This window comes from Alligator sinensis, unplaced genomic scaffold (genome assembly GCF_000455745.1).
Source record: "Alligator sinensis unplaced genomic scaffold, ASM45574v1 scaffold194_1, whole genome shotgun sequence".
Taxonomy (NCBI): domain Eukaryota; kingdom Metazoa; phylum Chordata; order Crocodylia; family Alligatoridae; genus Alligator; species Alligator sinensis.
The window spans coordinates 1,130,919-1,149,328 of NW_005841945.1; the positions used below are offsets into that span (position 1 = coordinate 1,130,919).

The 18,410-nt window shown below is 42.1% G+C and overlaps 1 protein-coding gene across 1 annotated transcript in view; it reads right to left on the bottom strand.

Annotated features, from left to right (window-relative positions):
* GRID2 (glutamate ionotropic receptor delta type subunit 2) overlaps nucleotides 1–18,410 on the bottom strand; it is a 1,378,694-nt gene that overhangs the window by 224,540 nt on the left and 1,135,744 nt on the right. The gene's annotated exons all lie outside the window — the stretch shown is intronic.

Sequence of the window (18,410 nt, forward strand, 5' to 3'; positions counted from 1 at the left end):
CAGAAGAGGAAAATTAGAGCTTTCGTTTGAATGCCACAGAGCCAAAGCTTTGCTACTAATGCCTTGCTCATGTGAACAATGTCACTGAAGTCAGTAGGGAGTTTTATTAGTAAAGTGGCCTGGATATAGACCATCATTTCTATAAAATGGAACGTGTGGAAGGAAGGCCATTTTGGCACTCCATCTCCATTATCATTTCTGTGGTTTTCTTAACAATATATTAATTGTGATTCATTTAAAAATCTGTCCATTAAGGGAGATAGACTTTATGAATTTAGAACAAAAAGGAGCTTATTTAAGCATTTACAGCATTAAGCATTGAAAGAGATTTATTTATTGACTTTTCACACCTCTGCGTTCATATGTACTCAATGTGCTCAGAGTGAGCTTGGATATGTAGAAACTTTATTTCCACTGAACTAAACCAATATAAGATTACTTCATACTCCTATAAATTCTTTTAATCTCAAAGCACTTTGCCAATCTTAATCCTTTTATTTAAACTCCAACTAATGTATCAGCTAGCCCCCTCTACATGTGCAGGTAAAGACGTGATTGGATCCAATGTGTAATACACATAGTTGTGCCTCCTGCCATTTTACATATGCATGACAGGAAGCGTGACTTTATGTAACATAAAGTGGTACTTTATGTAAAGCGCCATGAGTTAGAGTGGGGTCCTACATGTCTGTAGGCACCCTTAATGCCTAGGATGTTTACCCGTGTCATCTCCCCATTTGTTTCATACCTGAACAATGCTTCTTTTTTAATACACAAATGTTATTTGAAGCAATTTTCTCAGACACAAGTCAAAGAGTAGGCTTCCCTATAGGTTTCACTCAATTCTTTATCTCCTTCAGGAGCCTCTGATCAAGTAGACTGGTAGCTGATGTAGATTTACTGGGTGAGAGTTTCAAAAGCACTGGCAACTAACTAGAGATTCAAAGATCTCCAAACATGTTCTGCTGAATTTTTCACTTATATTTAAACTTCTTTACATTACTTTAGTAGGTAATATTAACATGCATGTTAATTAGTAATCTCTTATTATATAGAAATTAAAATAAGGTTATTTCCAGTTATATGTTAAGGCTACTTAGAATGTTGTTTAATGTCTGAATACTAGTGATAAATTCACCATTTTGTCCAACAACAACCATTTTGTATCTACTGTATAACAGCTAGTAGGAATTGTGCATAGCAGTATATTAAAAGTATGAAGCTTTCATTCTGTTTCATTATCAATGGAATTTCACTGTACCAGAATTAATTATAAATTATTCCTTTATAATCAGATCTTTCAACTTTTTTAAAACTCCAGTATTAAAAAACAAGTTCAATATTAGATTCACAAAGTCAGAAATATATTTTCTCCTATTTTGAAGGTGCTATATAATTCTCTGAAATAAGAATCTCCTGATCATATCAGTAGATATTATTTCAGCATTAGAACTTTTTGAAGATAAAAATTAACTTCTGAAGAGTTGGTTTCATGTCCAGTGCAAGTTGTAAATGACAGCCTTTAATGGCATATTTCTACTTTACAGGGGTTTCTCTAATGCCTTTGGAATCATTCAATCAAAAACGAATTATAATAAAATGAAAAGTAGCAGCTAGATATACGAAATTAACCCAATGGGTTGTTTGTCCTTTTAACCTTCAGGTGCCAGTGGCTGCAGTTTCACTCTGAATTAAATTGAAATGGGTGGGGGGATGAAAGGGAAGACAACAATTTCTTAGATAGGCCTGCTTTTTCATTGATAAAAGGGAAGCCAACAATTTCTTAGATAGGCCTGCTTTTTCATTTTTCATCCTCATGAATAAAATGGTAAATAGCTTCTCACTGTTTTTAATTGAAGTGAGTTGGCAGAAAGAGGAGGACCATTGAAAGTCATACACCTGCTTTATACACAGCTGAAGTTAGCAGACAAGGGTCTTGGTTACTGAAGGAGCTAATCTTGCCACTTATACATGACCTGTCCATAGCACTCTGGTACTGCTAAATGTGGGCCTCTTTTCTATTTTCACCTCATTTAATTTTTTAAAGCCCACGTTATTAACAAGACTTTAAATGTCTGCAAATGTGCAAACCAGCAGGAAATCTCTGTACGACACAGAGCTGTTTGTGAAGTAGGTCTATCATTAATCAACAAAGCTACAGTTTATGCCATCAATAGTTAATGACTTGAGCAAAAAGACAAAGCAGAGCATGCAACTACATATTTTCATACATATTGGTATGACTTTTCACCATCTTTGGGAGAAGCATGTTTTGTGATAATTCAGTACTTCTGTGAGAAATACCCCTAGTCCCACTCAAATCTTGTTTTGGACTGATGGTTTCCAAATAGGCATCCCTGGGAATGCACAAATGGCAATAGCATTCCAGTGGGTACATCTACACATGAAATTAATGTGACACAATAAACTTTGGAACACTTTGTGCCAGAGTAAACTGCTTCTGGGTGCAACATCTACACTTGAGCCTGGTATAGCAGCAATTTGAGCTGGGAGAGAGCAGGCCCCCACTTGGCACAATTTATGCCCATGATCACTGTCTACATGTGCATTTCAGCACAGAAAATTACTCCACTGTAAGACAATACTATCTTACTGTGCAGTTAATTAGTTTACTGAACTCAAATACATGTAGACAGTGATGCTTTACTGTGGAGCTAATTAGTCTACTCCACAGTAAAACACATATGTAGATACATCCACTGTGTTTTCTCAGCAGTGCAGTCAAGCTCTCCCACCCATCCTAAAGGAAAGCAGAAACCAAAAGAGACATTTTGCTCCCTCCTTTTAGGAGGTTAAAGCAGAAGGATTTCATGCTTCAGTTTGCTCAACTATTTCATTTATCATCTCAGCTAACCTTATGAAAGGAAATTCTACTCCACGTCTAGGGCTCAAGCCACTCAGAATTCATTTTCATCCAAAGTTATTGTTCTAGTAGGATAGAGGGTTACTGGATGCTTCAGGACAAAGGCACTCATTGAGTACACATTATTCAAACATACTTCTGTTATGAAAAGGAACTGCACAGTTAACCCCTGATGTAGGTCATTATAACATATATATTAAGGGAAGACAGATAGATGATCGAGAATCTGTTCATGGAAGCTTCGTTTCATGTTTAGTGCTCTTGGGTATGAAGACTTCCTACTGTATATTTATATCTCACAACATATTTGTATTTGTTTCCTATGCTCTCTCCTGATCACTTTCTCTAGTGTCAGTTCATCAAAGCACAGCAGAGCAAATAGTCCTACACTGATAATGCCTGACAATCATACCCATCTGCTGGCATCTTTGGTGATCTGTGTGTAAAGAATCAGTACTCTCAGTTCAGGCTCTAAACTTCCCATAGCAACACCCACCCTTATAATTAACACCTTGTGGGCTGTTTCACTCCAAAAGCTAATTATTTAGGACTCAATGCTGGAAAGTGCTAAGCAATCTGAAATCATACTGAGCCTCCATAACTATCATTGAAGTTGATGAATTTTCAAGACATTCCATAGTGCTGGAATTATTCAGCACTTTACAGTCAAGCACCTAATGAGAATGGAAAGCAGACTGTCCGCTAGTCTTCCCCTTCAATGTCAGTCAAGCATATCACTAAAAGTGCAGACAGAAGTGCAGCTCCTGGGTCTAACTCATGGCACTTCACAGAAAGCACCATGGGTTAGACTGATCCTTCTGACCCAAGAGACGTTAGCTATTAGGTCAGGAGGCTGGGTGATTGAGCTCCGATGTGGAGCCAATCTAGGGGGAGAGGCTGCATCTCTGCAGCCTCTTCCCCTAGCTCCATTCCCCCTCTTCCAGCTCCCATTATGTCTCAGGATGGGAGGGCGAGAAGGTCAGTTCTGTGGTTTCTGTAGCCATATTGGAGTGGGGGTGGGATGGGTGGATTGGAGCCCCCATAGATTCATAGATGTTAGGGTTGGAAGGGACCTCAATAGATCATTGAGTCCAACCCCCTGCATAGGCAGGAAAGCGTGCTGGGTTTAGATGACCCCAGCTAGATGCCTATCTAACCTCCTCTTGAAGACCCCCAGGGTAGGGGAGAGCACCACCTCCCTTGGGAGCCCGTTCCAGACCTTGGCCACTCTAACTGTGAAGAAGTTCTTCCTAATGTCCAATCTAAATCTGCTCTCTGCTAGCTTGTAGCCATTATTTCTTGTAACCCCCGGGGGTGCCTTGGTGAATAAAACCTCACCAATTCCCTTCTGTGCCCCCGTGATGAACTTATAGGCAGCCACAAGGTCGCCTCTCAACCTTCTCTTGCAGAGGCTAAAAAGGTCCAGGTTCTCTAGTCTCTCCTCATAGGGCTTGGCCTGCAAGCCCTTAACCATACAAGTGGCCCTTCTCTGGACCCTCTTGAGGTTATCCACATCTCTCTTGAAGTCCGGTGCCCAGAACTGCATGCAGTACTCCAACTGCGGTCTGACCAGCGCCCGATAGAGGGGAAGTATCACCTCCTTGGATCTATTCGTCATGCATCTGCTGATGCACGATAAAATGCCATTAGCTTTTCTGATGGCTCACCCATCTCAGGGTGAGGCTCCAATCCATAGGCCCTACCCTCCAGCACCAGTTGGGCAATCCCCAGAATGAGCTCCCTCCTCTCCCTTCTCTCCTCCCTTTCTGAAAACAGCTCTGGAAGCCAAACTGGGCTGCATCAGGATAGCCCGCCTCCCAGCACATGGAGACACATGGTAATTAAGGCACTCCTCTGAACCATGTAATATGGTTTTAGATTGTCATGGGATTGGGCTCCTTTAAAGTGCTTTGCAGGTGTGCATTTGTGTTTGATCATGGCTGTAGACTGCTTTCAGGGGCCAGATTGGGCAAAAGTTGTCACTTCTGTCTGCGCTTTAAGATGAAATGAGGAAATTTTACACTGAGGCTACCTGTGCATTACCTGTTTTATGGACCCAGCCTCCAGTGCAATTTACTCCATAATGCTCCTATGTATTAAAATTAACATAAAAGTTAACTTGTATTTAATTTTTCATACTGTGTTTGGGAGGGAAACATTATAAATTAATAATAATGTCATAATAATTGCAAAAACAAAATTTGCTAAAGTACACTTTACTTAGAAAGTCAGTTACAAAAATCTAGTCTAGCTCAAAATCTTCTGAAAGACCTGAGTTATGTTACAAGTGAGATATAAAGAGATTATTTTTAGTCCTTCCACCCCTTTTATCTAAGATAACCTTTCTTTGTTAAATCCTATTAATGGCTAAACTTGTAAATCGTTTGCTTACTTCAGAAGGGACTGTCACCCTTAGTATACTTCATGGGTATTTATTTATTCTCCTCTCTTTGATAGGTCTTTTAGAATGAATCAGTAGGTTGAAAAAAAATCATTGTCCTGACAGCCTGGAACAATGTAGTGCTTAATTGGGTGAGACACACAGACTGGAGAAAAAAACAATACTATCTGAGAAAAAATGGAGTTTTTCAAAATTCCTAACAAAGATTCAAATGTCTTAGAAGTTATTCTTTACTAGTATCAGGCATCCTGAGGCTGCTTAGAGTTAAAAATAAAATTAAGTGGGATCCTAGGTAAGAAAAAGAGTGAAACTATAACAGAATGGCAATAACAGAAAGAGGCAGGCCACAGTCCATAACATTTTGTAGCATAGGACTAATTTGGATAACTCAAAATAGAGCAGTGCACAAGCTACCTTGTATTTCAGGAGGTTGTCAAGCACTTGTTTCAAGAAAAACAGTATCTATCTGGGTGGCCCAAACCTATGCAAGCTCATAGGGTAAAAAGCCCATCTGACCACAAATAAGTGAAGACATTTTTAATTTTAAAGTTCTAATTAGTTGGCATTGTCAAGACTGGTGGGGTGGCTAACTCACTGAACAGAGAGGTCTTTTGTGACCCTAACCATTAAAATAAGGGGAACATATTTCCCATGGGATAAATAGCAGCAGCACATATTTGTACCTGGGCATGCCCCTGTACGCATGCTCCCTACCACACCCAGGTCACAGTGTGTGGCAAAGTGACCTGGGTGTGGTAGGGAAGGCTAGGGCACTGACACAAATATGTGCCACTGCTATTTGTTCCATGGGAAATGCATGCCCCTGCATGTGCATACTCACTGGGATGTGGCCTGAGCATCTTAAAAGTATGCCACTTCAAGTGAGGGTCAACTCTGGGCCATGCTACCAAGCTTGTGTTAGGGTAAGTTCTATCTGCTCCATGGAGATAAAATAAGGGATCTGTAATCCTCTAGCATCCTAAAATGCACCATACCCATCTTTCCCCCAATCTACCCAGATCTAGGATAAAACCCAGGTGTCCTGACTCCTAAGCATACCCCTGTTCACCAGTCCTCTAGTGGCAAATCAGAGCTGTGCAGGCAAGAAACAAGTATTAAACCTTAATGTACCAGTGCTCACAGCAGGCATTTATACACATGCACGCGCTGCAATGGTGGGCACTTTGAAAAGCACCCGGTGCTGCAGCGCATGCAGTGGTATAAGTGGCAAAATGGTGGTGGTATGCTTTTGAACTAAAACACGTCGGAGGTGCTTTAGTTCAAAAGTGTACCGTAGCCATTTTCTGCATGCTGACATGCAATAAAGGTTGTTAGCCTCAATGGTTTTCTTTTTTCCCCTACCACATTCCCATTTTAAACAAATATTCCTAAAACTGTGTCTATAGACTAAGCTTTAGAAAACTATAAAGTTTCAGATATGTTTTTAAGTATTTCTGAACCAAAAAATATCACTTTTGAATAGTCATATCTGCAAGTGCAGTAGATAACAGGACTAATTGCTTTGGGAATCAGTGAATAAATAAATAAAATATTAATGGTTCCCTTCCACTTACCAGGAGTGGAAGACCCTGTCTTTGTCTCTTTCAATAGGAGGAATTCCTTCCTGTGGTGTCTTCTTGTGATTGTTATTAGTGAAATTCCAGTTTCCTCTCCATTATAAACAGTGCTTACAATGCTGCCTATAATTAAAATGGTAAGACCATACTTTTCAGTGGCCTATAGCTCTGTCAAGCTTTAATAATTTGGACTGAAAATGTTCATCAAGGAAATGATCATCCAAGGTCTGCCTCAGACTGAATTTTTGTTTGAAAATGAAAAATCGTACAACCAGTCCTGAGAATGCAAATTGAAAAAATTAAGTTGTTAAGCCTAAATTAATATTTTTAGAATGATATTGTTGAGAAATCCTACTGTCACCAGGCTTTGGATCAAGAACTTGAAATTTATCAGTTGTTTTAGTTCAACGCCTTTATAAATGATTTGGATGTGGGGGTGAAAAGCTCACTGGCCAAGTTTGCAGATAACACCAAATTATGGGGGAGTGCGGCCACGGCAGAAGATAGGTTGCAGATACAGGTGGACCTGGATAGGCTGAAGAGTTGGGCGGACTGGAACCAGGTGAAGTTCAACACTCAGAAGTGTAAGGTGCTCCATCTGGGGGCAAACACTCCTCAACATACCTACAGGCTTGGTGGCAACAATTTGACTTGCACAATGGCCGAAAGAGACCTAGGGGTAGTGATTGACCATCGCATGAGCATGAGCCGGTAGTGCAATGTTGTGGCCAGCAGGGCAAACAACACACTGGCGTGCCTTAACTGTTGCATCTCATGCAAAACTAAGGAAGTGATACTCCCACTGGTGAGACCACCGCTGTAGTACTGCATCCAGTTCTGGGTGCTGCACTTCAACAAGGATGTGGAAAAACTTGAGAGAGTCCAGAGAAGAGCCACCCATATGATCAGGGACTGGCAAGACAAGCCATACAAGGAGAGACTGAGGACTTGGGCCTCTTCAGCCTACAGAAGAGAAGGCTGAGAGGGGACTTGGTAGTAGCTTACTGCTACATCAGAGGATTACATCAAGAACTCAGTGAACAGCTGTTCACTAGGGCACCCCTGGGGAAGACCAGGAGCAATAGATAGAAACTCTGGAAGGCTGCTTCAGGCTGAATTCCAGGAAAAACTCCTTCACAGTCAGGGTGTCCAGACTGTGGAATAAACTCCCTCCAGTGGTGGTGCAGTCACCTACCCTGGAAATCTTCAAAAGGAGACTGGACAGTTACCTTGTTGGGGTCATTTGACTCCAGTTGTCTTTTCCTACCTAGTGCAAGGGGACTGGACCTGATGATCTACAAGGTCCCTTCCAGTACCTAACAATCCATGAATCTGTGCTTTTTTCCTTTGTTTCTGGCACAAAATTTCTCCCAAATTCAGCCAATTATTTTTTTTTAAACACTCAGTGTGTAGACATTCCACAGCTTAATAAATCATAGATCTATCTGTGGGGAGAAAGCTCCAAACTCTCACTTCTCCTTCGTGCCAACTGAACAGTCATCTCCATAGTGCAATCCTTATATAGACAAGTAAAGGGGGAGGAAGCTCCATCTCCTGTGGTGCCTTGCCATATTCCAGCACCAGGAAGGGTGGAAATCAGGCTGTGCATAATCACTTTTCCCAGCCATTAGGAAGTTGGTGGAGAAAGGGTAGAACATTGCATCCTGCTGGCCAGCTGAGCTGAGTCAGTGCAAGGAAGAAAATTGAGATGTATTTGAAACAGCGCAAGAGGTTACAAGGGGATGGAGCAGGGAAGGCACTGTGAGAATCCAAGGGATGCAGCTATATGCTGCTGCTGCTTATATGGAACAATCTTGCCCTTAAATAAGTGGTCACCAACCAGTGGCTCTTGATCCACCAGTAGATCTCAGAGCCTCTTGGAGTTGATCCAAGGCAGGTATGGGGGGGAGCCCCCAGAATCCTTGATGGTCACTGCAGAGCCCCCCCACACAACACAGGGCAGTAGTTGGGGGCAGTGGGGATTGCTCTCCCCATGCCTGGCAGGAACCAGTGAGTGGGGGATTTGTTTTTTTTTAAAGAGCCAGGAGCTGGAGCCAGGTGGGGCAGCCATGGGGGGGCCTGGGAGACTGGGTAGGGGTCAAGGGGTGCTCAGGGTGGCTGGGGGAGCAGGCAGGGGTGCAGCCTGGAAGAGATCCCCCATGGTTGCCTCCCCAGTCCTCAAGCCCCCCCCGCCCCTTACCTACTGGCATGGAGTCCAGGTCCAGCTTCCTGTGGCAGCAACAGGGGACTGCCTAAATCTCTGAAGCTCTCCTAATCTTTTCCAAATTGATTTGGACAGCTTCAAATTGATTCAGACCTTTTTATTGGTCTCCTGATTCAATTTGGATTTTGAGAGTTGGCAGCTGAATCGGGCTGAATCTCCTCTGAATCAAATCAGCACCCAAAGCTTCTCACAGCCCTACTAGTAGGGACACTCTCTCTCTCTCTCTCTAGCAACTGCCAAGGAGCCCCTGAACAAATGAGTGACCTGGGACCAGGTGCTGCCTACAAGAGCAGTGAGGCTCCAGGAGTCTAAGATACCTAAGACTAAGAGACACGGTCCTAAGGGGAGAAATTTTACCTTCTTAAAGAGACAGAACCCAGGCTCCATTAGCATTGTTATGCTGTGGCCCACGGGCTTGTATTTGTCTTATAGTTTATACCAGAGGACCAGGATGAGGCTATAAGTGGGGGTTTGGAGGCCTCATTAGTGCTCAGAGAAAGGGGCACATGATCTGGGCACAGCCCAGTGATGGGTGCAGAGAGCCAGGTGCCAGAGAAAGGCACAGAGCCAGGTGCCAGGGAGAGAGAGAGAGAAAGCTAGACACTAGAAAACTTGGCACCCAAGTGGTACAGGGAGACAAGAGCTTGAGGGCTCAGTGTGGAGGGGGCACATAGAGCTGACAACAGTGTAACTTCTGCGAGGCATGGGACACAATAAGGGAAGGTCAGAGTCCTGTAGTGTGCCCTAGGCATTAGGGCATAAAAGGGGCAGTCTTTTACCTAGAACCAAGTTACTCATTACAGCAAAGATGTGGCAGGTGAGATAGGTTTGCAGACTGCCCAGACAGGTAAGTGCGTTGTTGTTGTGACCGACCTTGAGCCAATGTACCTGTCACAATAACCATGAAGCACTCTGCCTCCTTTGCATCTTCTTACCCTGACTATTTACAATGACCACTGAAGGGACCTGTTTCGAGTTATTCAGGGCTGAAGCCCCAGGAGGCCCATCCCACCCAAGACAGAAGTCAAGAGATGACTACCAAGGATCCACTATCAGATATTTGCTGACTGTATGGTTGTTATAATCATTACAAGATTTCCCAGATGTAGAGAAAGATAATGCATCAGGAGTGGGCACCTTAGATTGGAAACAACAGGATAGAGGAAACACAGCACAGTGGGGATAGTCAAACTTGGATGTGAAAACTTTGTCACAAAAGGAGGCAAGGCAGGGTGCTTGACAATACAGTCAGTTCCACATCTAAGTTGGTGATAGTTGGGGCTATCCTTCCTGGTGGCCTTAAGAGGGGAATGATGGCCTAGGCAGGCTATGAATCCCTTGAATGGCCATGGTACTGAGCCCTTTTGGTGAGCTGAGGCAGCACTGAGCTTGGCTCAGGCAACTGTCTATTCCCAGTTACAGACTGAATAACTTAAGGGATGGTAGCAGAGACCTAAGGAACTTAACTGTCATCTCCCCCAAGAAGTTGGACAGCATCTACCCCCCAACTCAGGTCTTTCTGATGGATTTAAGAGAATCCTCAGCCTGGACACACAGCCAGGCCAAATGACCATCAGTGCTCACCACCCTAAACAGGTAATCAGCACCACCTCTGGCGTGGGGTGGACTTGACAGACATCCCTGCCAGCCAGTCTCAGCTCCAGTAAGGGTTTGCCAACACTATACCCATGTGGCTGATGGTTGTTAGTCACCTGGATCGAAAAGGGTACCCATGGATGGCTCCCTTTTTCAGAACATGACTTACAGCATTTTCTCTGAGCATATGCCACTCTTATACCATGTTGCAGCAGTTATGGCTGACAGCCAAAGCTGCCAGAATAAAAGGATTTCTGCCACGGGTACTCATGGGTACTGGTGATGTACCCAGGGTGCTGGGAGATCATTCCGCAGCTGACAACACCGAGAACCAGATTTGGAGACCACCCCTTCCATTAGTCGACAGTGGAAACTATGGGTGGGTACTGGACTCAATCCTGTTACATGTGGCCATGTAACTAGACCATTGCTTCATCTGGAGCTGCCTCCATTTTAAGAGAGTTATAGTTTTAAGAAGTGGACCCATAGTTTCTGATGGCTTGAAAATGTTACGTAGAGGTTGGCTTTTTGGGAATTGGCTTACATGTATATGTATAATGTGTATGTATAAATATATGTGTGTCTGCATGTATATGTATTAGTATGGTCTAGGATGGGCAGCAGGGGTTAACTGATTTCTAAAAACCTGGGTCTCTCACACAGTTTTATCAGCCTTCAGAAGTAGACAGGCTGTCTTACATAGCAAGGTCAACGGATACACACATAGCCTGAGAAACTGGGGGCAAGATAATAAATAGCTGATTTGCAGTCCAGTCTTTCACATATTAGTAGATTCCAGGGACATAGATTAGGAAAGGAACAGAGCATGAGGTAGGGCCAGCAGCTAGACTTTACAAGATCCTAGACAAGATATTCAGGTTCCAGATGTTGCCATCATTCACCACCTGTTTTCCTCTAATTTTTCCTTCTTTTACCAGGATGCAGTGATTCTTCAATAAAGACCAGATAATTACTACACACACTCAGCTACACATCTCTCAAACTACACACTAAACTTCAAGCCACAGAAAGACTCATAAATTGCTATACAATGCCTTGGACTAAAAGATGGTCATTTAACACTGGCTACATGAATTGTAAATGTTGTTTAAAGTTAATTTTTTTCTTTGGGTCTAACTTCTGGACCAGGTTATATTGATCATGTATAATTATTATTTATTTATTACACTGTGATAGTGGCCAAAATCTGCTAAGTACAGAGTTGTATGAATGATAGATATTTGGTTCACTGGCAATTAAAACAAAAAGTGAAAATATTTGTTTCAGTTCAGATTGAAATGAAATTAAAAAGCAAAACAACCCCCCCCCAAATTTTTCCAAATCAAAAAGGTTAAACACATGTTCCAAACAAAACATTTCCTGTTAATTTCAAGTTTTTTTCACATTTTATCTTTTTAATACCTTTGAAGGAAATTACAAAACCAGATTAATTTCTAATGGGAAAATTAAAATGTTTTGCTTTGAAAATGTTAATAGGAAAAGTTTAAATTGCTTCAGAACAAAAGGTACAGGGAAACTGGAATGCATTCATGAAATGTTTGTAATTGTACAGTTCAGACTTTTTGCTAAAACAGTTTGCCTGACTGACTATTTCACCTAAACGAAATATTTAGGTGCTGTGCTTTCAAAACAAAGAAGGCTTCATAGGGTCAGATCCCCAGCTGAATATTCAATCAGTATGTAAGTTTCTGAGGCTCTCGTCCATAATCCTTTCTGATTCTGAACCTCAATCTTCCTTGTACTAACAAATATCACATAGGACAGGATCAAGGATCTGCTACACTGTGGGTGTGTCTACACATGTATTTATGTGCGCCTAAACTTAATGAGCCTTTGCTTAAGGCGCATTAAGGTGATTTAGGTACACGGCTACACATGGACATACTAATGCACATTAAGGTGCATTAAATTTAGGTGCAAATAGCTAAGTGACATTATCGCACATGCAGAAATGCTAATGTGCATTAACATGGTTTGTGTTCATAGCAGCCTGCCTGGTTGCACCCCCACTTCCCCAGGTCAGCTCCCCTCCAGGCTTGCAGCTGATGTGGAAGGGAAGGGAGGGTTTGCTCTAGTGCCTCTGGCTTCTAGCCTAAGCCACTGCAGGCATGTACTTGCATTTCTGGAATGGAAAGTAAATGTCTATTCACTTGCAAATTGGTTCAATCTCTGTAGGTTAAATTAACCTACAAAAATTGAATCAATTCTGGCTCGGGCTTTTTGAATGTCTGACCCTAGCCTACAGGTAGATTCTTAATGAACCAGTTATCCAGTTAGATATCCAAATAGATACTGCTGCCTTATCTGAGACTAGACTACATGACAACTGTGTGCTTAGAGAAAAAGATTACATTTTCTACTGGTCAGGTTACAAGGCAGACCAAAACACGAGCCTTATATGGGGTAGGACTCACAACAGTAAACTCCATTGCTAATACACTACCACAGCAACCTGTGTCAATATCTGAGCTCCTAATGACACTGGATACCACTGTCCCATAACAACTTTCTGGCAATAAGCACCTGTGTCCCAACACTACTTGCTCCCAAGGAAATGAAGACTCAGTTCTACAGCCAGCGGAGTGACACTCTAAGAAACATACCCAACAATGATAAAATCCTACTACTGGGGGACTTCAATGCATGCACTGAAAATGACTACATAATTTGGAACATAGTCATGGGGAAATTCAGACATGGTTCTTTAAAAATGGAGAACTTTTAACAGTCCACACAGAATTTGACCTTCCTATTATAAACACCTTTTTCAACATGCCAGAAAAGTGGTTCTGCTCTCTGCAGCACCCTTGGTCATAATGATGGCACCTTCTAGACTATGTCTCATCACAATGACCTGAGGGACGTTTATAGTACCAGGGCTATGCAAGGTGCAGAATGCTCTACAGATAACCAGCTTATCCATACTAAACTGAACATCTGGATTCACATTCCTAGACAGAAGGTTGCTCCAAAACTGAACTGTGTCGATGTTTTGAAACTTTGCATGGAAGAGGGGAGAACTCAGTTAACAACTTCCATTCATGCTGCACTATTAAACTGTGCCAATGCAAGAAACAACCCTTCCTCTCTCACAGCTGCAGAAGCCTTCAGGAAATCAAAACCTAAAGAGCAGAAAAAGCTATGAGAGATGGAGGACACAGTGAAGAAACAAAGCAACAGAACTACAAGCTCTTGGTGATACAAATAACACCAACTTTTTTTTCAGGCGTTAAAGTTTATTTATGGACCACTGTAACAGGGAGCCAGTGGCCCTGTTATGGAGGTGTGAAAAGAGTAAGGAAAACTTACCAGACATGCTGCGGGACTGGCTGGCGAGATGACATCATTTCACTGGTGCTGGGAGCGTTCATGGCATCAGAGACCGGCACGTCTGGTAAATTGTCAATTACTGAGCTCCTATAAGAGGAGCTTGACTTGATTAGTAGTTTTCCCCGGAAGGGGAGAGGAGCCAGACCCAAGATGCAGACCCAAGTTCCCAGACCCAAGTTGCAGCGACGGAGCCATTTTTCATGCAGAGGCATGGGAGTGGAGTGGACAGCGTGCCCAAAGGAAACAGAAGTCAGGTAGCCTGTTGCACCAAGAGTGGAGTGCTGAAAACTCTTTGAGACAGGTACTCATGATTAATTAGAGACTTTGTTGATTGATATCAGGAATGGACATCTTTTTTTTGTGAACTGATTGCATTACCTTGCCAGGCTGAAAGTTGGGTCTCTCCAGACAGAGAGAAAAAGCAAATTAAAAGCCAGCAGCTGGCATATTTACAATTTGATTTGCAGTTTTTTTTCACTTTTTGAGAGAGAGAGAGAGCAAGCGGGGGGGGGGGGGGGGGGGGGGGGAAATGAATGCTGGGTGAGAACCTCAGCCTACCCCAGAAGTTTGCTTTAATGCATAAAGGTGTTGCCCTGGTGAGGGGAGTTTTCTGGCTCCCCCAGCTGCAGTAACATCAAGTAAAGTGAGAGTGTCACCCTGGGTGTTAGTTAAAATCAGAAGCCACCCACCTGCGAGTACAAACTTTAACTCCCATCAAGTCACAGCAGGAGAGAACAGACGCAAAGCAGGGGCAGGCTCTGCCAAAGTACGCTGTTTTTCTGATTGATTCGGGACAGCTGCTCACAACCACAAAGAGCCAATACCTGTCTAATCCTGTCTACTGATGGCACGACCCTCCTGACTGAGTATAGTATAATATTAAAAAGATGGAAAGAACATTTTGTGACCCTCTTCAACTGTGAGTTGAGCACAAATGATCAGACAGTAGACTCAATCAAGCAAAGACCAGTTTGAGATGAACTTAAACCCAACTCAGGAGGAAACTAAGAATGCATTTGGGGAAATGGCAAATAGAAAGGAAGCTGGAGCTGATGAAATCCGAGCTGAAGTGCTTAAATATGGTGGTCCTACAATTCACAAAGCTTTTCTAGACTTATTTACTTTCTAATAGGAAAATGAGGCTTTACCCCAGGATTTTAAAGATGCCAAAATCCTAATAATCTACAAGCGCAAAGGAGACAGACGTGACTGTGGTAATTATTGTGGTATTTTGCTTCTCTCCATTGCTGCTAAGACCCTTGGTAAACTGTTAATGAAGAGGCTTCAAATTATTGCAGATGATGTACTCCCCGAATCTCAGTGTGGTTTTCATTCATCACGCAGCACTGCCACCATGCAGTGTAATATTTACCTTACACCAGTTACAGGAGAAAGTGGCCGAACAACAAATGCCCCTGTACATTGCATTTGTCAGCTTTAGTTAGGCATTTGACTGTTGGATGCTCTGCTCTCTGAAGACTTGTTGCAAAATTCGGCTGCCCAGACAATCTAATTAACCTCATACACTGTTTCCATGACAACATGCAGGCCCATGTATCAGTGGGTGCCAACTCATCTGATGCCTTTCCTGTAGCCCATGGGGTTAAACAGGACTGTTTAACAGGCCCCTACATTATTCATTCTGTTCTTGGCTGGAGTGCTAGAAATTGCTGCATGTACTACCACTACTGGTGTTACTCTAAGAACACGATTTGATGGCAGACTTCTAAAACTCTGGTGATTTGAGGCCAAAAGCAAATCTCAACACAGTGAAGTAAAGGATCTACTGTATGCCAATGACTTTGTGTTTGTCACTCTTTCTGAGAATGACCTGCAACATTTAATAAATTCCTTTGCCCATGCTACATCCTTTTTTGGCCTCTGCATTAATGTAAAGAAAACATAAGTCCTGTACCAACCACCTCGTGGCAGAAACCTATCACCTCCATTACCACCAGAAATAAAATTGAATGGCAGCCAATTAAACAATGTCAGGTCATTTTGCTACCTAGGGAGCACAATTACCAATGACACCATCATTGACAAAGAACTTTCAGCATGCTTAAAGTCAGCTGCCTCAGCTTTCAGTCACCTACAAAAAAGACTATGGACAAGATGAGGAGAGTCAAAGTGTCTACAAAATGGCAAGTTTACAGAGCTGTTGTGCTCTCCTCTTCTGTACTTGTTACAGGCCTGCCCCCTTTATTGTCACCATATCAACAAACTTAACTGCCTGCAACAATGCCACCTATGCAGAATAATGGGATTTAAAGGGTTGGACAAAATCACCAAAAATGAAGTACTGTGACTGGAAGCCATGCCATGCATGGAAGCTATGTTAGCAGGGAGGCAAATGACCTGGGTCGGCCATGGCATACATATGGACAACAATTGACTGCCTAAGAGAGTTATGTACAGTGAATTTTCAAAAGGCAATAGGAAGGCTGGCTGTCCCAAACTCCACTACAAGGACTATATTAAGCAGCACATACAGTCTGCTGGGCTGGACATAATGTCCTGGGAGGATATGGCCCATGATAGGCAAGTTTTATATTCCACTATGAAGGAAGCAGAACAAACAATAGAACATCATCACACTGCCTTAGCCAACACTAGAAAGGAATGTAGATACCAACTTGCCCTGGCATGTCTCCTGAACCCTATATGGGGGAACTGATTTCCAGTATCAGTAGTAGTCATACTCAAATACGAGAGAGAGTCATGCATTCAGTTATCCAATTCTCTAATCTGATTTGAAGGTCTGTAGTAGACACTACACAGAACTGCATTCTGTGCTTTATCTGGTAGAATATTTTTCTATAAGAATTCAAAATCAATTGCTCCCACATGTTCCATGATTCAGAAACTACTATTGCCATTTTGACATAAAATGCCACTCCCCATAATTTTTGTCCACTCAGTCTGTTATAAGCATATTATAACTATTGATGTTAACACTTCAATTAAGCAAATACTTCCACCAAGTATCAATAAAATCACCTAGGCTGAAGTATGCCCATAAATGAGTAATTCCAATGTCCATATTTTATTGTCCGGGCTCCTAGAATTGTTATATGTGCAATTAAAAATTATTATTCTCACATCACTTAGTGCTGTGTTAATTTCCCACTCCCCTTAACATCTTGATTTTGGATTAAATGAGTACTCATTTGCTTCCACTTTTCACCTTTTCTTCTGGTTGTCAATCTAGTAATTAACTAATAATTAGTCTAATCAGGCTGTACCTTCAAATGTAATAGAGGCATACAAACTATGCTGCTTAGCCCCCTTAGACAGTAGAGTAGGCAGCCAAAAACAAGCTTTAACTAGTCAGCAATTTATTTCTAGAGTCTTCTACATTGTGTCTTCTTTCCCTCCTGGGGAAGGTCATCTAGATACTTTTCTTTTTCAGGATCCTTCCATGTCTCCTGTAGTTATGTGTAATCTCTGAGATATTGTGAAAAGCCATATTATTTGTGCTGATAGTCACCAGCAGGATAGGAAACCCTGCCTACCAACTTGAGAAGCCCAGGTCAATCTTAGTATTACATTTCATGTCTTGGCTACAGTAAGTTTCCCTGTTAACTGCCTGGACCTTGCAAAATATTATTTCTGTACTTCTTAGTGCAGAATCCACAACAAGGGTATGTATGGGTGTTGAAGAGCAATTTGTGCACATCCTGATTGTCTTATGAGTTGGGCTAAGCAGCTATCAACAGAAACATCCCAGGCAGCTCTTTGATTATATTCAGAAGTATTTGCTTCAGTTTTCACCTTTTTACGCTAACATGGAAGGAATACTGCTACAGGGTCTTCAGTTATCAGGACTGATCAAAGCTGATAATACCATATTCGAGACACACAAACCAATTTCAACTGGCCTGGTCACAGCCTTATGACCCAGTCACAAGACCCTGACAAAAATGAACACACATCAGATGGCCCAAACCACTACATGCTTCTTCCTATGTATACATCTTGAATGAATAATTGTTAGAAGTACAATACAGATGAAAATTAATTTGTATGATTACTGTACACCTGAAGTCAAGTTTAGTAGGGATAAGCAGATACAACACCTTACAAGTTAAGTGAGTGTTGCACATATATACACAAAATTTAATTGGATCCTCTGCCTCCTAGAACTGCAACACTGGCTTTCTATAATGTACACTGTTATCACTTCAAAACTGAATTGGTCACAAGAATGAAATTCTAAGGTGTAACTAGGTGTGCATCGTACTGTCTCAAAATATTCTATTTATAACATCTAGAATAAATGTACTGAGTCTGCTCTTTATCTTTCATGCTAGTTATTTCATAGCCTTAAATCACCCCTATTAGGTATTTTAGTCGTTTGTATCCTACTTAGGGAAA